The 7,500-nt window shown below is 50.0% G+C and overlaps 1 pseudogene across 1 annotated transcript in view; it reads left to right on the forward strand.

Annotated features, from left to right (window-relative positions):
- The window catches only part of LOC146303849 (cyclin-dependent kinase 16-like), a 25,786-nt pseudogene that overhangs the window by 9,423 nt on the left and 8,863 nt on the right, over nt 1–7,500 (forward strand). Inside the window, exons 9-12 of the transcript XR_014769758.1 lie at nt 3,601–3,724; nt 4,033–4,153; nt 4,384–4,481; nt 6,506–6,611. The product of XR_014769758.1 is annotated as a cyclin-dependent kinase 16-like (transcript). The remainder of the gene's footprint in view (nt 1–3,600; nt 3,725–4,032; nt 4,154–4,383; nt 4,482–6,505; nt 6,612–7,500) is intronic.

Here is a 7,500-nt window from a genome sequence, read left to right on the forward strand (position 1 = left end):
TAGCTCACCTGCAGCTCACCTGCCCCTCACCTGCCCCTCACCTGTAGCTCATCTGCCCCTCACCTGTAGCTCATCTGCCTCTCACCTGTAGCTCACCTGCCCCTCACCTGTAGCTCATCTGCCCCTCACCTGTAGCTCACCTGTAGCTCATCTGCCTCTCACCTGTAGCTCATCTGCCCCCTCACCTGTAGCTCACCTGCCCCTCACCTGTAGCTCATCTGCCCCTCACCTGTAGCTCATCTGCCTCTCACCTGTAGCTCATCTGCCCCCTCACCTGTAGCTCACCTGCCCCTCACCTGTAGCTCATCTGCCCCTCACTTGTAGCTCACCTGCCTCTCACCTGCCTCTCACCTGTAGCTGACCTGCCCCTCACCTGTAGCTCACCTGCCCCTCACCTGTAGCTCATCTGCCCCTCACTTGTAGCTCACCTGCCTCTCACCTGCCTCTCACCTGTAGCTCACCTGCCCCTCACCTGCCCCTCACCTGCCCCTCACCTGTAGCTCATCTGCCCCTCACCTGTAGCTCATCTGCCCCCTCACCTGTAGCTCACTTGCCCCTCACCTGTAGCTCATCTGCCCCTCACCTGTAGCTCATCTGCCCCTCACCTGTAGCTCATCTGCCTCTCACCTGTAGCTCATCTGCCCCCTCACCTGTAGCTCACCTGCCCCTCACCTGTAGCTCATCTGCCCCTCACCTGCCTCTCACCTGTAGCTCATCTGCCCCCTCACCTGTAGCTCACCTGCCCCTCACCTGTAGCTCATCTGCCCCTCACTTGTAGCTCACCTGCCTCTCACCTGCCTCTCACCTGTAGCTCACCTGCCCCTCACCTGTAGCTCACCTGCCCCTCACCTGTAGCTCATCTGCCCCTCACTTGTAGCTCACCTGCCTCTCACCTGCCTCTCACCTGTAGCTCACCTACCCCTCACCTGCCCCTCACCTGTAGCTCATCTGCCCCTCACCTGTAGCTCATCTGCCTCTCACCTGTAGCTCACCTGCCCCTCACCTGTAGCTCACCTGCCCCTCACCTGTAGCTCACCTGTAGCTCATCTGCCCCCTCACCTGTAGCTCACTTGCCCCTCACCTGTAGCTCACCTGCTCCTCACCTGTAGCTCATCTGCCCCTCACCTGTAGCTCATCTGCCTCTCACCTGTAGCTCATCTGCCCCCTCACCTGTAGCTCACCTGCCCCTCACCTGTAGCTCATCTGCCCCTCACTTGTAGCTCACCTGCCTCTCACCTGCCTCTCACCTGTAGCTCACCTGCCCCTCACCTGTAGCTCACCTGCCCCTCACCTGTAGCTCATCTGCCCCTCACTTGTAGCTCACCTGCCTCTCACCTGTAGCTCACCTGCCCCTCACCTGCCCCTCACCTGTAGCTCATCTGCCCCTCACCTGTAGCTCATCTGCCTCTCACCTGTAGCTCACCTGCCCCTCACCTGTAGCTCACCTGCCCCTCACCTGTAGCTCACCTGCCCCTCACCTGTAGCTCATCTGCCCCTCACCTGCAGCTCACCTGCCCCTCACCTGTAGCTCACCTGCAGCTCACCTGCCCCTCACCTGCCCCTCACCTGTAGCTCATCTGCCCCTCACCTGTAGCTCATCTGCCCCTCACCTGTAGCTCACCTGCCCCTCACCTGTAGCTCATCTGCCCCTCACCTGTAGCTCACCTGTAGCTCATCTGCCCCCTCACCTGTAGCTCACCTGCCCCTCACCTGTAGCTCACCTGCCCCTCACCTGTAGCTCATCTGCCTCTCACCTGTAGCTCATCTGCCCCCTCACCTGTAGCTCACCTGCCCCTCACCTGTAGCTCATCTGCCCCTCACCTGTAGCTCATCTGCCCCTCACCTGTAGCTCATCTGCCCCCTCACCTGTAGCTCACCTGCCCCTCACCTGTAGCTCATCTGCCCCTCACTTGTAGCTCACCTGCCTCTCACCTGCCTCTCACCTGTAGCTGACCTGCCCCTCACCTGTAGCTCACCTGCCCCTCACCTGTAGCTCATCTGCCCCTCACTTGTAGCTCACCTGCCTCTCACCTGCCTCTCACCTGTAGCTCACCTGCCCCTCACCTGCCCCTCACCTGTAGCTCATCTGCCCCTCACCTGTAGCTCATCTGCCTCTCACCTGTAGCTCACCTGCCCCTCACCTGTAGCTCACCTGCCCCTCACCTGTAGCTCACCTGTAGCTCATCTGCCCCCTCACCTGTAGCTCACTTGCCCCTCACCTGTAGCTCATCTGCCCCTCACCTGTAGCTCACCTGCCCCTCACCTGTAGCTCATCTGCCCCTCACCTGTAGCTCATCTGCCTCTCACCTGTAGCTCATCTGCCCCCTCACCTGTAGCTCACCTGCCCCTCACCTGTAGCTCATCTGCCCCTCACCTGCCTCTCACCTGTAGCTCATCTGCCCCCTCACCTGTAGCTCACCTGCCCCTCACCTGTAGCTCATCTGCCCCTCACTTGTAGCTCACCTGCCTCTCACCTGCCTCTCACCTGTAGCTCACCTGCCCCTCACCTGTAGCTCACCTGCCCCTCACCTGTAGCTCATCTGCCCCTCACTTGTAGCTCACCTGCCTCTCACCTGCCTCTCACCTGTAGCTCACCTGCCCCTCACCTGCCCCTCACCTGTAGCTCATCTGCCCCTCACCTGTAGCTCATCTGCCTCTCACCTGTAGCTCACCTGCCCCTCACCTGTAGCTCACCTGCCCCTCACCTGTAGCTCACCTGTAGCTCATCTGCCCCCTCACCTGTAGCTCACTTGCCCCTCACCTGTAGCTCACCTGCTCCTCACCTGTAGCTCATCTGCCCCTCACCTGTAGCTCATCTGCCTCTCACCTGTAGCTCATCTGCCCCCTCACCTGTAGCTCACCTGCCCCTCACCTGTAGCTCATCTGCCCCTCACTTGTAGCTCACCTGCCTCTCACCTGCCTCTCACCTGTAGCTCACCTGCCCCTCACCTGTAGCTCACCTGCCCCTCACCTGTAGCTCATCTGCCCCTCACTTGTAGCTCACCTGCCTCTCACCTGTAGCTCACCTGCCCCTCACCTGCCCCTCACCTGTAGCTCATCTGCCCCTCACCTGTAGCTCATCTGCCTCTCACCTGTAGCTCACCTGCCCCTCACCTGTAGCTCACCTGCCCCTCACCTGTAGCTCACCTGTAGCTCATCTGCCCCCTCACCTGTAGCTCACTTGCCCCTCACCTGTAGCTCACCTGCCCCTCACCTGTAGCTCATCTGCCCCTCACCTGTAGCTCATCTGCCCCTCACCTGTAGCTCACCTGCCCCTCACCTGTAGCTCATCTGCCCCTCACTTGTAGCTCACCTGCCTCTCACCTGCCTCTCACCTGTAGCTCACCTGCCCCTCACCTGTAGCTCACCTGTAGCTCACCTGCCTCTCACCTGTAGCTCACCTGCCTCTCACCTGCCTCTCACCTGTAGCTCACCTGCCCCTCACCTGTAGCTCACCTGTAGCTCACCTGCCCCTCACCTGTAGCTCACCTGCCTCTCACCTGTAGCTCACCTGCAGCTCACGCTGTCCCAGTTCATCACTTGTGTCTGCCCAGTTTTCCAGCAACATGTCTCCAGTAATTGTTCTGGTTTTTGTCTCAGCTCTTTCTTTTCCAGTTGCTACGAGGTTTGTCTTACTGTCACCGAAGGAAGGTTCTCCACCGAGACCTGAAACCTCAGAACCTGCTGATTAACGAGCGAGGAGAACTCAAACTGGCAGACTTTGGTGAGCGGACAGATGTGTATTGACTTGGACACTAAAGCTTTAATGCAAACTGCAGCAAACAACTTTGAATTCTCTCTGTTCAACACATTGAGCTGCATTCAAATGTTCTGAAGGCTGTTGGAGGTTATTGATCAGTATCAGTTGCAACACCGACTGCTCAGAATGTCGTCTGTACATTTACCTGTGCCCGTCCTTTCCCACCTGTACCTCTGCAGCTAGTCCTCAGACAAGCTGCCAGACCCGATGTAACATAATGTGATATAATATAATTTAATGTGACATGTGATGACATCATTTGTGTGTTTCAGGTTTGGCTAGAGCGAAGTCGATCCCGACAAAGACGTACTCTAATGAGGTGGTGACACTGTGGTACAGACCACCGGACATCCTGCTGGGCAGCACCGACTACTCCACTCACATTGACATGTGGTGAGTTCTGTACCACTATTGTAAAATACTGTGGTACAACTACTACAAACTGTTGACTCTGTGACCAGCTGACAAAACAAACAAAGGTTCTTCTTCTGTGTTGAACATGAACTGACTGAGATATTTTATTAATATGAGACCAACTGACCCAAACTTTAATGACCTGTCGCTCTGCCCGCCTGTCGGTCTGTCTTCCTGTCTGCCTGTCTGCCTGTCTGTCTGTTCTGTAGGGGTGTTGGTTGTATCTTCTATGAGATGGCAACAGGTCGACCTCTGTTTCCTGGTTCCACAGTGGAGGAGGAGCTTCACTTTATCTTCAAACTGCTGGGTGAGAACCAATCAGCTTCAGTTATATTTACAACCCAAAACAGCCAGTACGTTTAAAACATGAGTATAAACAGAGTACACATATTTATATTTTTATATAGTTGAATACAGGACACAAGATTTAATGTTTAAACTCCTAAACTTTATTGTTGTTTCTAAAAATTCAAATATTGAATTTGATGCCTGCAACATGTCTGAAAAAGGTTGAGAAAGGAGCAACTAAAGACAGTGAAAGTTGTTTAATGCTCCAAAAACACCAGTTTGGAAGATTCCACAGGTAAATCAGAGTCGGTGACATCATGAGTAACCTCCGTTAATGCTGACAGGTACATACAGGTATTTGCAGCGACATATGCTGCCGTCTCTGATTATTTCAGAGAGACGATGCATAGACACGTGGACGTGTTCCAACAGCGTGTCTTCATAGTAAAAGAGTTCAGGTCCTAGACTGACCTGGACCTGCAGTCCAGACGTGTCTCCCATTGAAAATGTGTGGTGCATCATGAAGGACAAAATAGGACAACAGAGACTGTGGACTGTTGATCAGCTGAAGACGAATATCAAGACAGAATGAGACAGAATTGACCTTTAAACCTTCAACAGTTAGTGTCTCAGTTCACAAACACTGACTGACTGTTAAAGGAAACATATTTTGCAAAACTCACTCTTCCGTTTCTTTAGCACCTATATTTGGGAATCTGGTCAACTAACCCACAAAATGTGAAATCAAACAACCCAGTCATTTTTTTGTGGTCTGCTTAGATCTGAATATACGGGATTCAACACGCTCGGCTTGTTACGTAACTTGCCGGCTCAGAACGCTGCTAATTTGAATATCTCCACCCTCGCTCGACAACCACCTTCGCGAACGTCCACCATTCTTTTTCACCGCAAGCATCAGGTAACGTTATAAAGTTATGTCCAGGTGAAATAAGCGCGGGAACTGCTCTGTTGTTTGCTGCATGACTCACTACATTTTCTTCCAGCCTCAGCGGACAGAAGAGCTGCGTGGAAACGTTTGACTCGTTAACGCCTCGGAAAACACACTTCATTTAAACTCGACAGAAAAACATGTAAAACTCACCAAAGCCGTCTTTGTTAGTCTGTTGACTCTTCCAACAATCACCAACTCTGGTTTGGTCAAAATAAATCCTCACTTCACCGCGAGGACAGAGTTTAAAGACTGCAGGCTGTTTTCCTGTCACCCCGCTCAGATCACTCGTGGTCGGCCGAGTCGGTGTGAACGTCTGGACGCTGGATGAGATCGCGGTGCAGAGCAGAGGCCGTCACTCTGCAGACCATTAGATTAGCAAAATAAAATGACAAATATCGCCCTAAAAATCAATCAATCTGTAGTGGATTCAGCCGATCAACAGACGATATAGTCGTCCAGTCGCTCAACCCGAATCTTATCAACACGCTAAAATAACGTGAGAGTTTGAACGTCCGTAGTCTTTGGAGAGATTTTATGAAAAATATCCCACTCCTCTCTCCATTGTTAGGAAATGATTTGTGTGTTACCTTCAACCTTTGACCCCCAGTTTTACTGTTGTAACGTGAACAGATTCATGAAGTGAATGTTACTTCATGTTTGGATTAGCAGTACATCAGTAACGCAGTACACACTGCAGTCACTTGTAGTAGGTTATGAGTGATTTTACCACCACAACTAAACACGTGTGGTTGAACTGATGTCTCCTCTCCGGCAGCCATGTTTCGCCCGGGGCTGACGGTCAACAGTTGTCATGGCAACGTGACGCAGCACTCGTGTAGCTGATGAAGCTGGTGTATCACAGTGGGAAACGTGATTCTGTCGCAACACAATGACCAGATATTTACAACAAACTATAAAGTTTGTCAGTTTGAACAGGAAAAATCTGCTCTTCGTTCTGAATTCAACTCAATATAGATGAAGAAGTTTTTGAAAGTGATTGGATTCTGATTTGATTTCCGTTTTTCACGATGTCTCTTTTTGTAATCAGGTTGTAATTATTTATTTTTAATTAAACTGTATTTTATGTGCAGGTACTCCTACAGAGCAAAGCTGGCCTGGGATCAGTTCTAATGACGAGTTTGTGGCGTACAATTACCCTCAGTACAGACCTGAAACACTGAGTAACCACACCCCCAGGTACACACTCTACTACACACTGCTGTGTTTGTTAGAGAAACATGACCAACCTAGAGCTGCAGTGATCAATCAATAATTTCATGATTAACTGATTATTAAATTTATCACCAACTATTTTGATAATTGATTCATCAGTTTGAGTAAAATCTGTTTTTTTCTTTTTTACTCCTCTCTGAGAGTAAACTGAATATCTGAGTTGTCGACAAAACAAGATATTTGAGGACGTCGTCTTTGACTTTGATCAACATTTTCTGACCTTTTATGGATCAAAACTAAAAATTAGGACTGAAAATGTGGAGCAGACAATCAGTGGTGGACAAAGTACTCAACCCCAGTACTCGAGTACAAATACTCCTGGTCAGATATTACTCAACTACAAGTGAAACGTGTTCTGTCAAAGTTTTACTCAAGGTAAAGTATTAGAATACTTACTTTTAAAAAGACTTAAGTATTCAAAAGTACAGATTACAAAGTACATTTTCTAATATAAATGCTGTATTGTTTTCATGATGCATTTACTGAACCTTGTAACTCTGAAACACCTGATGATGAAGCGACTTGTTTGTAGATCCACTCTGATACACAAAGTCTATAGAAACACCTATAAAATCTTCAGTATAGAAACGTAATCAAAAACAAAAAGGACAGTTATTGTCAGTTTCTGATGTAACTGAATTCAAATCACATGATTAAATCAGATTGAAGTCGACTGTAAGGATTTTCTGTTCAATAACTCAGATTCCTTTCTGTCTTCAGAGGCAGTATTTATACATGAAGTATGTGATCAAATCAATCCAACATTCAAAGCTACCTGGAATTATTTCTAGTTTTATAATTATAAGAACTTTCTGAGATTTAATTTAGTCTTTCTCCTGCCGTCACCATGACT

The sequence above is a fragment of the Lutjanus erythropterus genome, unplaced genomic scaffold, assembly GCF_056507025.1.
Source record: "Lutjanus erythropterus isolate fLutEry1 unplaced genomic scaffold, fLutEry1.hap2 Scaffold_512, whole genome shotgun sequence".
NCBI lineage: Eukaryota > Metazoa > Chordata > Actinopteri > Lutjaniformes > Lutjanidae > Lutjanus > Lutjanus erythropterus.